Here is a 15,427-nt window from a genome sequence, read left to right as displayed (position 1 = left end):
TAGTCGTCTTGGACAGTTATAACTTCCATTTTATAAAAGTACCTCTAACGATATACATAATCTGGGATTTACTTCTTTGCTAAACGCGATGCACTTTTTATAGTTTCTTGTCGAAGCGTCACAGACCTAGTAGCTGGACTTAGGGCATGCTTATTCTAGTGTATCTGCCAACATCTTAGCACCGTACGGTTATGGATAAGCTTTCCTGTCGAGTCCATAAAATTAAACACTTGGAGCTGGCCCTTTATTTTGCACAGATCAGCTACAACGTCACCCTAATGCAGGGAAAACTGCACAGATACGAAACTTCCGAACGATTAATCAGCCTTCGTATGGCTCTGATCTATTCTGGCGCTTTACAGAAAAGGTATCTCGGCTCATTTGTATCCAGCACATAAACAGTCGTTTTTCATTTCTACAAGTGCCTACACGCCCTATTTAACTTCTTCAAGCCATCACAAGTGAGCCGTTAAGAAAAACCGCGGTTGTTGCGACCAGGCTATACTATGCGTCAATGCAATGTGCGTTCCACCGCATACATGAGGACAAGTATATCTTCTTTGTTTGCCGCGAAGTGCTAACGTTGGCTAGATGTTAGCTCATCGAGTAAATGTATCGCTGCGAATTGCCGTTCTCTGCATTTCCGTGATTCTTCAAAGAATTAGCATGAAAAAGCTAACAAAAGAACCACCTATATCGACGAGATGATGTCAAAAGTCTCGAAGCTGATAGAGGAATGGATCATACGAAATTAAAATAAATTGGGGTTGCAAGGCATCTGGGCAAAATTTCTCAAGGAGACGATTTTAACCTAGACGATCCTTTGAACGGTTTATCCAAATGGAAATGATTAATTCGGAATAAATTTTTTGTGGGACAAACAATTGATATTCTGACATAAGCGGCAATAACTAATACGATTATTTTTTTAAGATGACACGTACATGCCTACGGCTATGTAAATTTAGCATTAGTTTCCTTGAGGCCTGCAATGTGTAACCACAGAATCGTTCACGCAGAAGGAATCCAATCCGTATGTCCTAATTTAAGGGAAAAATAATGTGTTGAGCATCGGTTACGTGAAATGTTATTCGTAGACACGTCAAAAAGTGAAATTTAATAATAAAAAATCCAATTATTTGAATTTGGCAGAAACGTTGTGCAAGAATAGGCAGAACGATGGTGTTGCTTATGGATGCTAGAAATGAGGAACGAGAGAAAAGACGTTTCAATTACCGTTGAAAAAATGACCATTGCTTTAACGAGCACGAACCATAACGATTTCACGATATCAAGAATACGTTTTTAAAGGTCACCTGCTACAATGAAATATTGGTAATGTATCCATGGAATTATGTTCTTTTTTAAAGTATTCCTTAGAGAAAATGAGAGGCGTGGCGTTCTTTCATTTTAAGGCGGACCAAGGCAGATATTCGTCCACTACGCCAAGCAGTCCCTTTCGCCTGGGGCACCGTCTGTGATAAAAATAATAAAACGATTTCCTCCGTTTCGAAGTCATCATTTAATTGCTCACCATGTTCTTTGACATCGAGAGAATGTCTAAGCGTGTCCGGGTGCACTATCCTATTGGACACGAGTGCGTTTTTATTTTACGTACGTCTACCAACGTTAACATTTTCTATTTATTCTAGTGTTTCTTTCACCCCAAATCTTGTGTGATATTGAAATTGATCTTACGACAGAAGCATTGTATGCTATCGTGAGGTTTGATTCGCGCTAGTATCTACTTAATTAGAAAAACCTTTATGACGCATCGTTGTCCCACAAGATTGGTGTCAGCGGAGCGTCAAGTAAATACAGCAAACTATCTTTTGGGCCGAGTTAGTTCGTATATAATGCGGCGATATTTAATTTCTTCGCATATTAACAATGGAAGATGCTATGCTCGGGGTTGTGTGTCGTTACGTAATCTATTGTAATATGATTTGTTAAAAACCGTACAACAAATATGCACGTACGGCCCACTTATTATTCATTTGTGCCGGTATAGGTGAAGCGGTCAAGAGCTGTATAAAGGAACCTAAATCGAAGTGATTAGACGGCTATTGTCCGCCTAGAAAAGGCAAAGAATATATTCTTCTTATGCAGCTATCTTTAAAGAGAACCAGGGAAAAAATCTACATGCGTTGAGATCCGAGAGGTATAGCGTGCTGCAAATAGGCTAATATATTAGCTTTGATATCTACAATGCTACGAAATTATCAATTGTAACTCTTATTAGCTCCAAACTTTAAGATTATTACAGGTGAAAAGTTATGCAGCAAAGCAAAAATGATATGGTAAAAAAGCTAAAACACTTTATTTGAAACGTAACAAATATTTTCAGTGCATTTTGGACCTATTTTGACCTACCCATTTTGGTCTAACTACTACTGACTATGATTATGTGGCTGCAACAAAGGTCTTCCGAGTTACGAGAGAGGGTTTATGGTGGATTTCTATCGTTGCTATAATATTCCTTAGCTTTTTCCTCCCCTATACTTCTAGCAAACATAGATAAACACAGTAAAAACCTCGCTTTTAAGATTTTACGTTTTAAACTTCAACCGTGCTAGATCATCTAGAGGGAATTCTAGGCTTTTTTTTTGGCACACCATTGGTTCTCGGCTATGTTCTATTCCGTGAGAGTATTTCTAGTAGACCGTTTGATCTATGCTTATTGTCCGAATAGCCTAAATCAATTGTCTGCCTTCAATACTTTCCGAATTTATTTCCCATCTACTAATCGTAACATTGCTCAAAAATTGTTCGCACACTTCTCTCAAACGTATGTAATTGTGAGTTGACTTATTGTTGTAGTTGACAGAAATTTCAGTTTGCTTTAGTCGATTTTCAGTCCCATTGTAGTATATTATATTCCCAGTTTTCCTTTACACCTGCCTGAACCCTCTTACCAAATCATCCTTACTCTCTTTGAGAGTACCACTAGTAGTGAAGGTAGTACCACTTTTCTAGGCATTCATCAACGCCAGTCCTGAGACAGGCAGGACTTACGTGGCCGGACTAGTCGTGATATCCAGAAATAGCACCACGGACACCACAAAAATTAGCAATCGTTTCAGGTTCTTACCTGCGTACGCTCCATGCGTAAGCTGCCACTAGTTGTGCTCTGTCAGTAAAAAGCCGTCCCGCTAAAGTTACATACACATTCTAGCCTTCAATCCTCTTTTTTCTCTTCTCTCAAGCAGTACAGCCGATGCCTATTTATGTATATGGCTAATTATAGCAGATATTGCAGTAAGAACGATGGTTTGTGGATGGGACGATGGAACGTATGCATGTTTACGTATGTTCGGTAATACATTATTTCCTTCTCACTTAAGCTAGTCAGATATCAACTGTTGTCGCTGTCGCCGTCATAACACAGGTCTATGCAAGAACACGTTTTCTGTGTTTTACGTAAAGTACGGCTGGCCTCTGGCACGAAACGAAGTGTACCTAGACCCGGATACTTATATACGGGCATGTGTCCTTAGGTTTAACAAGTAAGCATTTTATCAGCTCGGCTATTATGTGGACGATACACTTTAAAAGAGATTCGTCGAATATGAAGGGAAAATGAACCAGTTTGTAGAACGTAGCGTTTATTCTGATTGGCTTCATAGGTCCGTGCATCTGGCGTTAAATTTAATTAACATAATTTTTTTATAATAGGATTGTAGCATTAACAGTGATTTATCTTAAATATGCCGTAATGCATGTTCTTTGCTTCTAGGAATATAGGGTCAATGTACAAGCGAGCGTTCCTGCACAAGTGTAGGTATTTCTACACATATTTGGATAGTGTACGATCATTATTGACTGAAATGGTTTATGCAACACATCGGGACTGCAGTATCCATAAAATATGTATCCTAATGCCTAGATTAAATTCCAAGGACCTTACGGTTGAATTTCATGACAGAGTGTGATAGTGTCATGAATGGAATAAATTAAACGAGGGCAAATTTTTTTAAGATCACCTATCTTGAGTGCATTATTATAATAATTATAGTATAGTATAGTATAGTATAGCCGGTTTTTGCACAAAGCTCAGTTACTATAATTCAAAATTATGCAGTTAATAATGCTTATTATGATGTCGCTAAAATATGCATTAATGTTATGAGAACACCAGGAATTATATTTTCGCCATTTTGCTCGGTGTGTTATTGATTGTTTCCCTGGCGACCAATAGCACAACCTAGAATCTGCTCTGATAGTAAGCCAAATTCAACACATGGTACAAAGACCATGCCGCTTGACTTATCTAACATGAACATACAGACGGGCCAGACAGTCGTGGGGAAAAGCCATCCCCCGCTCGTGAAATTCTCGGCGCGACAATAAATGGCAGCAAACGCGTTAAGGAACCGCGGTTCCCCGGACACCGATGGAACTTGTTTGACTAGCCTCAATCTGGATCGCACTGATTTAATTTCTTCGAAGAAGCGTCTGCTGTAGGCTTTCGTAAAGAGAAATTTTGTTGTTGGGTTGGCTCTTTTCGTACAAGCCTAAAACGCATCTATCATCATATATATAGCCAGTCGCGCTGTTATCCTTCACATATAAATTAACGCGAACGTTTTCTGACGGTTCGCTGTGATGTAAGTTATGCGCTGCCTTATCGAAAACTCGCACCAGTTGTAGGGTTCCTGATTACCTGGCTCAGATACACACAAAGACGGACGGCTAGTTGGGCGCAGGTTGGAGATGTAGAGTTCGTTTCTCTCCTTTTTCGGTGGCCAAAAAAAAAAAAAAAAAAAAAAAGAAGAGAGAGCCAAACGGGTAAGCATTGGGGGTGCTTATAGTAACCGTATAATCATCACTACCAGTAATTGGTGCTGACTGTACCATACTGTTCTATCCTCGCTGCGTCACATCCCAAGTGACGCAATCTTTTTAGCGGCCCTAAAGGAGTGCGTTTAAGAAGCTTTTTCCTGTATTGCTCTTAAAGGCTTGTAGTTCCCTGTCGGCTTGTCGGATAGTTAGATACAAACCACAAAAGCAGTTCCACGGACATAGCCGAGGCCAACCAGTGACACACATCTTTAAAAGCTTAAGTTGTGATGGCGGAAGCGGTTGCTCTCGCTACTCGGTTTTTCGAGAATAGAACGCTGATGACGAAAGTAGTCATTTAAAGCAGCTCAGTCAGAAACCAGTATCTTGGCAACATATACTGTTCATTCAGAAGTATAAGGATAGGGTCTTCAAACTATGGAGAACATTAGTTAGTTACCTGCGTTTCGTAATAGGGGTATGTATTTATATGCTACTTTTGATGTCAAAATAAAATAACGAATCTATGGTAAACAACAGTACATTGGTCTCAGAACTTGGACGAGCTATTATTACCTAGCTGAACCCTAGCCAAGCACAGAAGCTTTCTCCTTTGCCCGAAATCGATTATCTACGTTATTGCCAGTTTTTACGCAGCTGCTAGAAAATCCAAAGAACACTTTTGAAATGAACCGAAATTCTTAATAAGTGTAAGATTTTAAAGAGCCCCAAATGCTTGTTTTCGATACATTTAGATTTTGATAGGTGAATGACTGGTCATTTTAGAGAGTAAAATACTAATCGCTCATTGGGTCGGCCCGGTGAGTTAGTCTCTTTGAAATTTACTGCGGCCCAAAAACTCTTTGGCCGTTTTAAAACCTTTTTATATAGAATCAGCCTACGATTTAACGACAGCCCAGAAATTCTTGTATGCAACGGATTTAAGCGATATTTTCGTGAGTAAAGTTTGTGTCTAGCAACACCCGCGTTGCTTAACACACGGTTGTTATTGAAAAGTGATCGGAGGATTAAAAAGGAATATCTTGAAAATGACTAGTCAGCGGTTTGGATCTTGAAACTGTAATCACGATGGATGGATGGTGTTTATATTGTATAACCGTGACGAATCGAAATACCTGTGCATATTGCTGTAAATGTATACTGGCACTAGTTGATCTAAATTTTATATATTTATATATATACCTATCAAGATCAACGCTGCTGTCGCTCTGCTGGTCTGATTCCAGTTTGGAACGTTGCTTCCGCTCTGAGCGTTAGATGTTCTTAAGCATGTTGTTCGTTGTGTTTTGTGTTTTTGAGCTATTCATTCAAAAGTTTCGTTCCTTCATTCAAATTAAAGCGAAGTCGTTGAGATTTTTGGCCACAAAGAACCTTTACTTTTATCCTCAAATGTATTGCCGGTGTGCCCATATCACTTGCTACCGAACGACCAGTTTATTCGCACAAGTCCAGAATGCTATCGTTTTGTATTAGCTTGTCCAGTACAGTAACAACCTATAACTTTTTAAGCAATTTTACAGAATTATTTTTTATTTTCGATTAAGATACGCACTGTTAATCTCTGTAACTTTTTTTTGCTGCTTTAAAGGTGACTCATTTATCATATCACGGGAAAATCTGGGGTGCAAGAAATCTCAAAAGATAATTTTGACCTTTTAGGAGGATCGAATGTTTCCCTTTTTTGGCTAGGAAGTTGTCGAAATTAAAAAAAAAATAAATAAATAATACCGTTCGGGAGCAATGTCTAACGAATAAAATAGATGAGGGCCTACCACTGTGATTCTTACATTTTAGCCACCATGATCTTTACCGTGCATCTTTGTTCTCTAGTGCAGGGCTCTTGTAATCTTCGTTGGTTGTTCAGTGACCAGCTGTAGTCGATAAAGCTGTAGTATTTAACGTTTGTGTTAAACCACTAAACAGACATATTATAATAAGTTCTTGCAGCTTCACATGCATGTTGCATAGACTGATGTGTTCGTATGCAATTATCGCAGAAAATACGTACGTCTTCGACTATAACTCATGCTAGAATTCAGCCAAAGTGGCTTACAACGGTAGCGTAAGTGCAAAAACAAGCTAACATCTATACGAATCATCCCCTGCTAATTTAAGATATTTGTGATTTGACTGTGATGAATGGTGTTGTTACATACGCGAAGCTTGAGCGTTAACAGCCGAGCCCTTTGAAATGCATCGGCTTTCACCAGAGCTCTCAGTTCTTCGTTGTCCACGTTCGCAACGTGTCTTCCACTACATTCAGTTTTAAATTTTTTTTTGCTGGGACCAATTGTTGTGGTGGTTTCAGCTTAAGACTGAATAGAAAATTTATATAACGAGCGGTCTGTAGTTCCGGACTGAAACTTCTACTCGTATACGGGTTGGATTTTCTAATTTTTATCTCACTACGACTTATTTACTTAATAACGGCTAAGTGACGATATTCGAGTAAGAAGGTCTTAGATTTAAAAAAAACACGTGCACAAGAAAATGTTTTCTATTGTTATTAAATAGCTTCATATTGAAATACATAGTTATTATCTCACACATTTTATATTTAAAAACCAACTATTTGATGCTGAACTGCTGAACCGAAAGCTGCTGCTGTTGTTTAGAAGCAGACCGTTGAGCTATTCATCGACCCAGGTCGAGAACAAATTAGGGGGAAAAAGCTTTTCCTGCACAGGTGTTATGTATAAGCATAAGCTTCACTTTGTTCGCTGTGTAAAAAACATAGGAATTCATTCCAGGCACCATTAGCTCTTCCCATGTGCTCATCGGAGTTGTTGTTCTGTATGGACAAGTGTAAATGGCTGTGTATTTAGGCGCCTGCGCGATAGTCTCTGTGTGTCTGTGACCGGGAAAGCTAATCGCATGGCTTCCGAGGGTCATTGCAACCTTACTCTATATCTCAGGAGAAACAGCCAGTGAGTGCTTGCATTGCCTGGCTTGGCTTTACTTTCGTCTCGGTTCTTTCAAAAGGGGCGCAGGCGGGAGATAGACAGGAGTCGGCTTAGACGTCGTTCTGCTTCATTCCTCTTTTACACACCCATAAACCACACACTTGCTATCTCAATTCGCAGAAAGTTACAAACGCAACAGTAGAACTGGGCCCGGACTTTCCCCCAAAGTAATCTCCGGCTCTTCATCCGCTGTCCCGCTGGTTGTATCTGGACCGCACGACCTGTGATGCCCATACGCACTTTACATCGTCCTCAACCAACGGTCATCCCCCGTTGACGAATGCCACGAAGCTTTTTCCTGTAATGTAATGTAGATTGGCAGGTCTGTCCGCTGACAGGCCTTTTAGCCGCAAGAGCCACGAGGAAAGAAGAAAAAAAGGTAGGAAAACACCTACCACATGAGACCTTTATCCAACCGGCATCATCGCGGAGTTGTCCGCTGCGTCACGCGGAGCAGAGGGGAATTAACGCGAACACACGAGGCATGCAGAACATCGAAAATGCCAAAGGAAAGCAATGATTCCCGTGATCTCATGATCGGAGAATGTTTCTAATTTGCTAGCGGAGAGAGGTGAGAAGACCTAACTTTGGTAATGTTTATTTTTTATGAAAGGCGAAATATGAAACATTATATATACGCATATGCATATATAAGACAAATTCTCTATGCAGCGGAAATCGATTATTGTATTATAATCCACTTTCAGCCAGTCATGGTGCTTCGTGTCGAATTCGTACTTTTGTTTCTTTACTCTTCTATTCGACTGTGTTATACCTACGTTTACTGCTCAAAGTTTTCCTCTAGCTGCTAATCGTTTGCGTAGAGTCTGGTGATAAAAGGCGAGAAGTTCAGGTCTGTAAGTGTGACTGCGACGGTAACTTGTCTAGGGCCTGTTTCTAGAATAAAACCTATAGAACGGCATAAATCTTACGAGGGAAGAATGAGTTGCAGCGAGTGAACAGAACCGTCTGCAGTGAGTTATGAGGGATTTACTGACCCACCTCTGATCCGGATACGCCGGCCACTGCAGCGGCTGCTGCGTCAGCGTATTGACATTCAGCTAGCAGCTGCTAGTCTTATAGTTATTGACCAATAGTTAGCCATTAAAACGGAGGATGCTTAATGGATAGAGAAATCCCTTAGTGTGTATTTAAAAGTCTCGAAGCTATTGTGGCTGTGACTACGCATGCTTATCATGTGACAATTCCTTTTGGTGGCCCGATTTCTTCCGATTCCGACGAAAATCAGTGAAAATAGGACTTATAAAACTAAACAGAATACGTTCTGTGTAGAACGAATGCCGCACCATAGTACGACCCACGCAGACCAGCAAGCAGACTAGTTAGGGAAAATGTCAACTTAAATATGATATGAAATAATACAATAAGAATATGTACATTACACGTTATCTTCCTTTGATTTGATTTTTTTCCTTTGACGAAATTCCAATTGCGCAACAAATGGACGAAGCGAAAGCTCCAGTGTGTAAGTATTACTTATGGTGTATTCAACTATGTATTACGTATGAAATGTGGCTCAACCTAGGCCTCCCGAAATGATCTCGCTTTGATATGACATACTCGGATAATATTATCATATATAATCAATAGAAATGCCTCCACACACTTGCTACCGTCGGTGTTTCTATATTAAGTTTACCTTTCGATTGGCACCTCGTTGCTTGATACCCGCAATAAATTATCGGCACACAAAGAAATCCAGCCATAGCTTATGCCTGTGATCGGTACTTCTAACGGTAATGGCAGCTTGATGTCTTACCATTTCGTTCTTCTGGGTACGTCTAGGAACCAAAGCCGACAAAATATCTTTGTATGTATAAGATACAAGAATATATCCTGTAGTTATGCCTATTCCTACAGAGCAAGAGTAGCAATAGCTGGCCTGATGTTTGCGAGCCAAGGGTAGACGAGAATAAGATATGCCAGCCCATTATATTATAATTTAATTTCGTTTCCTAGTGCCAATTTTTTTGCTAGCAGTGCACGAACGATTAATTCCATCAGTTTTTTTTATCTCCAGATCCCCATATCAGGCAACCAACGCTTTTCTCCACACGATCGGTGCCTACCAAAACGCGTCTCAAATGCACGATCACCCCCCAAAAACTTACTGTAGTATCTTTGTAGAGCAGTTATCAATCAATCAATCAATCAATCAACTATTTCTATTAAAACCATTACTGTTGTAGATATACGTCTACTGACTTCACAATAGTTGTATTTACTGAGCAGCTTTACTTAGCTTTTCGATCGCAGTATAATTTTCGAGAATCCATTTACTCAAAGAAAATAGTTAAAAATGTATATATGCCAGTGCAACAATAATCGTCTTGACCAGAGTTTGTTCAACCTATGCGTGCTAGTCAAAATCCTTTCATTTTACGCTTATATATGTCCACGTACCGTTCCAAAAAGGCCTCCTACTTTACATGTATAGTGTATATTTGCTGTCCATAGGCCACTCATTACACTGACAACTTTTTTGACAGTGAAACTATATTAGTCTTTTTGTTCAAGTTTAATAGGTTTGTCCTATAAGATCCAGTATATATAATACCCAGACATAAAATCTTTTGACCGTGACCTGTGTCTCGATTTTTACGTCCAGTATTCCCATTGGGTACTCCATCAGACGGCTGGCTTCCAGCAGCAGCAAGACCCTTCTGACCCATCTAACCCAGGTCTAGCTGTCTCCACCCATTCAACATTGGTTTTTTGAAGAGATTTTAATTACTAATAAATAGCTTTGCTCCCATTATGTAGCGTTTTCTACTGTTCATTATATTTAGTTATTATGAAACACTACAAGAGTCTTAGTGAAGGCAATACAGAATACCTTTTTTTGTTCTTTGTTCCTGTTTTAAAGTGTTTTAGAAAATTTCTCCCGCTACAAATTATTCTTGGGCCTATGGATTTATATGGAATCAGATGTCCGTGCATGCTTATAATGTATTAGAGAAAATTCGAAAGATCTGGGGGTTCTTTACCTTGCATGAATTTTCAAACCACTTCCTCTACGCATAAACGTACATGCCACTTCAAGTGGATCAGACGAATATCGAGTAATTTCTTACGATTTGTTCTTGTCTCTCGTACACGATATTACTCTATTATCACGATGTTTGCAATTATTTTATTACATGGCACTCGCTGGTTCTCTTTTGCAAATGTACATTACGAACATGGACGTGTAATAAGCTATTTGAATAGCTATTGGTCATCTACGTCCTCCGCGAGTCCGCTTTAAAATAACGACTCACCGCCCACAGATTTAGAGCTGCATTACATTACTCGCGAACCGGATCGTGCGCAGAATCGGAGATTTGGAAAAAAATTTCGCTGATACTTTTCCGCTTTTTTTTGCTAACGCGCTGCTTCTTCCTTTTTCTTTTTCCTCTCTGGCAGCGGCTCCGGCTCTCTTGACAGTCGCGGGTCTCTACTGACGCTTCATTCGTCGCTCTTTATCGTAACCGGGTTCTCAGCTGACAGCGATATTCTCTAGGCGTGCGTTTAACTGAACCCATCGTCGCATTCGCACGGCTGATGCGCAGTCCAACGTGTCGTTGAGCAAGTTCTCTATAGATGGAACTATCACGGGACTCACATTTTGCCCAATGAAAGCAGCGGGCTTTCGGTGATAACTTTGTCAGAATTTCGGACTATTCCTCCATGCGCTACCCTCTTTTATTCCCAACCCTTTCACCCATGATATCAATGGATTGCAAAAGTCACGGCAGACTGCTTAAACTGTATAGACTCTGTATTACAACACCCGCGGCTTTGACTTTGTGCCTCTCTATAGTATGTCCAATCAAGTACACTATTTATGTCCCTGCTTTTGTATTATCAATGACTGGTCAACCAAAGCGGTTGTAACTGCAATTTTCAATGTTTCTGTTAGATACCGCCTCAACAACACTTGTCTCCCATTCAGCTGGACTTGCAATAGACTTACTTACAAAGCTGTCCTTCCAATCCAACCCTCTTTTCAAAAACATTCATTATAGATCAGCTGTCACTGTAAATTAGTTGACGAGCTGTTTATTTAGCAAAGAATATTCTCGAAGCTACTATATGAATAACATCTGTAATAGCGCAGTTCTATTGGTAGTACTTGAACCGAGTGGTCGTCGCTACTTTACTTGTGTGATAAGGACCAGAACTACGTGTAAGATCTGCCAGCTTTTACGTAGATTCGGTAATCTACTTATCTATTCCGCGCTAGAGGACGCTACCTAACACCATTCTATTGTTTTTTTTTCAAATTACGCAGAAACAAGTTTACCTATCTGTTGGTCTGGACCCGACTACTAAACGCAAACTTTTTACGGTTTTTCTACTATTTTGTTGCACCATCCCCGTTGCCCCGTTGCAGCTGCTTTCGTTAATCCACTGCGCTTCCTACTGCAGTTTTCCCATAACCCTATTGCAATAACGGCTTGCATTATTCGGATCGCATGTATGTTTCCGGTCTATCCTATTACCCTCCTTCAATGCGCTGTGTGGCGTTTCTGCTTTATTAGGAGAGAGTTTTTAAGCGGGGAATTATTTTTTAAGGAGACGTAGGTCAAAGCCCAAATATTAAGGCTTAAGCAGCTTCCAATGGACACTTCTGAGCAGAGAAATGCGGCCACTGAGTTTTGCTACCCCTTTGACAGCACATACATCGAAACACCTGCGGTCGGTAGTATGCACTGTATAGCCAGTTAGCATTAAGGAAGGAAGCGAGTGGTTTGTCATCTATTTCTCTGCGTTATCTCTGTTCATTATCATGAGCGTGAGGGATTCGAAAGAGACAAGGTATTTGAATTAGGGAAACTTTAGCCTGTTGAATGCCTTTTTCCCCACCTAGGCTATGACAATACCTACTGCGCATACCACGCTTCAAACAGGGCTGTAAAGTAGCTAACGATATCTTTAGAAGAAAATGCTTTGTTCTTCCGCGCCTCATCGCGCAACGTTGTTCGAGGCGGTGACACATATATAAAAGCAAGCCGGCAGAGAAGATGACCTTCAACATTACTAAAAGAATTAAAATTTCGTTAGTCATTAAGATTGAAAAGGTAATGAACTAGAAGCAACTTCACTCGGGTCGAGTAGGACTCTCAACCTCCAGAATGATATATAGAAGTCAAAACAGTGGAGTCTGATTCACGGAACGGGCTTATAATACCAATTCTAGATAGCACGATCAGACAGCTACCTGCCTGTCATTTCGAGCATTAACCTTTCAGAATACGCTGAAGGAATAATTATTTCTACCTCGTCTACCAGCTTCTTAAACCTGGCAGATGGTATATCGGTCATCGATCAATTTTCAGTTGATGTTAGCAGATATAGAATGAAGTTTCTGGGTGACAGGCGTTTTTTCTAAAAAAAACAGGACTCTGAGATCATCTTCCTATTGGTGAGTCCAGAACAGTCTTGACTCCCAAATTAATATCCCTGTCTCGGAAAGCGGATAGAATTGGGCTCATCGAACTACTGCATGGTACCTTCCGACTTCCCGACCTACTAGAGGGTCATTACCACGCGAATCGTCTCACGGTGATTGTCTAGGCATCTCAAATGCTACTCAGCTTTTTGCTGAAGTACATTTCGAGGTTAGGCCAACTGACGACTGCTTTTAAAATATGCCAAACAATGAAAAAAAACAACCTGAGGTGGTAAGATATGCTTCGTCCGGAGAAAGTGGAGCGCAAGCCGTTTAGATGGCTCGCACGGAGTGGACACACTTCCCTGGTGAGGTCAACCGTTTCAACCGTATAATCTACTCATATGTGCGCTTCGATTGATATCATCCACCGCACGGTACACAGAAATCTCCTATTTTAGCTTTTTACTAAATGGAGCAAGTTAATGAATATCTCCGTTTTGCGAGACGTTCATTCCGCTTAGTAAAAAGATGTCACGTTTTTGGTTATCCCAACAGGGAAGGACAACCAAGTTAATTCTCGAAGGCCAAAGCGGATCATAGAAAACGATGCCGCCTATTTTGCTTAATCACCAAGCTATCCAGCACGTTCCTTGAAGAGACGAATACCGTTCCTAAGGAGCAGTATGGGTCCAGGAAATGGCACTCCGTAGCAACGGCATGCAACATCCCACTGGAGGATGTGAGTCAAACATTACGGATCAAGGAGCAGAATCTGTACTCCATGCTTGTTAGCCTTAAACCCTTCAACTTCGTGCCAATAAATATTCTCCTGCTTACCCCAGCAAAAGTACATGTTTCTCCAGTTAAGTTTAGTCTATTACGCAAAAGAATAGGAAAACGACTGACGGCAAAATGGCAAGCTTTCCTGCGGGCTACAGGCCTCATACAAGAAGCAGCTTGAGTCCTCTTCGCTACGCTTTGTTTAAAGACATATCTGAAGGCGTTCGAAGCCACAAAAGTTTCGTTGGGAGCATTCTGGACGCGGACGGCACAGTGGCTTAGAGGAGGAGCCACTTTCACTAATAACGGAAACAGAGTGACTCCATAGGGATTTACTTGATCTGGACTGACCGTGAATCTAGCCAAGTTATAGGTAATTACTAAACTAGGGGCTAAAACTGCATAAGGTACTCAGGACTGTCTAATTCCTTCAATACCTTCACGCATAACAGTGGGAAAAACCCTGTACTTGGTACTACGCCATCCGGTGCCTTGTTACGCTCTTCCTAGGTAACCTAGCTCACCAATGATAAATTGTGTATACTTGAATCACGTAACGATTTTATTATTATATAGAGGTAATGCACAAATAATTTCGATCTTATATGAACGACTTCATGTTTACAGATTTTAACTTGTTGTCTGGTTCTTTCAGTGCACTAAAGTGGGTAACAGCAACTAGATATGTATACATACTTCCATATATGTACTGGAACAGTTGATGTTTATGCAAGCTATGCAAGTTGCATAAATAAATAGAGGTGAATTAGCTTGGTTTAGAAGTTCCAGTAATTTCGTTAACTTGTTTCGATAGTTTAGGTTCAACTTTGCCTCATAGATTTTCGTCTTGTAGGTTTGTAATAAGCATCTCATTCTTTTGCGCGCACTTATTACAATTACGCCGCCACCATGCTACAGTTGATGTGTTAGATTTTTGCGGTGGTTTTTGCTATGTTAACTCCTACTACAGCAGGTATCAAGCCGTCTTACAAACAAGCAAAAAAAAGTAGTAATATGAGAGCATTGATGCTACCTCAGAAGAAAAAAAAACGTTTGGCCCCAGATAATGACAAAAACTAATTTGTTTGAGAGTTCAATTTCGTGTCAAAGACAAATAAATCATCTTTATTCTGCTTAGATATTTTACCGGTTCTCAATCATTGTCGCCACAGTCACGTAAAGATCATGTTTTCCTAGCTTACATTAGGGTTTACAAAATAAGTTTTTGTGTTTTTTTTTATAAAAAAAAACTACTTTTTTTTTTTATAAATAAAAAAAAACTAATATTCCCTGGATATTTTATCTCTACCAAAAGGTGTTTTCGGCAAGTTATGTCTACGAACAAGAGACTGTTAAACTTGCTTTTGAGATGGTTTGAATATGCACGTAAAATTTACTCAGGGCATAAGATCTTTATTATTTCTATTACTATAAGACATTATTTGGAAAGGGAACTATTCAAAGATATATATATATATATATATAT

At 40.0% G+C, this 15,427-nt stretch overlaps 1 protein-coding gene across 5 annotated transcripts in view; it reads right to left on the bottom strand.

Moving 5' to 3' along the window:
* Positions 1–15,427, bottom strand: part of KCNQ (KCNQ potassium channel) — a 162,444-nt gene that overhangs the window by 130,233 nt on the left and 16,784 nt on the right. The gene's annotated exons all lie outside the window — the stretch shown is intronic.

The sequence above is a fragment of the Varroa jacobsoni genome, unplaced genomic scaffold (assembly GCF_002532875.2).
Source record: "Varroa jacobsoni isolate VJ856 unplaced genomic scaffold, vjacob_1.0 scaffold_44, whole genome shotgun sequence".
Classification (NCBI taxonomy): Eukaryota; Metazoa; Arthropoda; class Arachnida; order Mesostigmata; family Varroidae; genus Varroa; species Varroa jacobsoni.
This window is presented reverse-complemented; position numbering and strand designations above follow the sequence as displayed.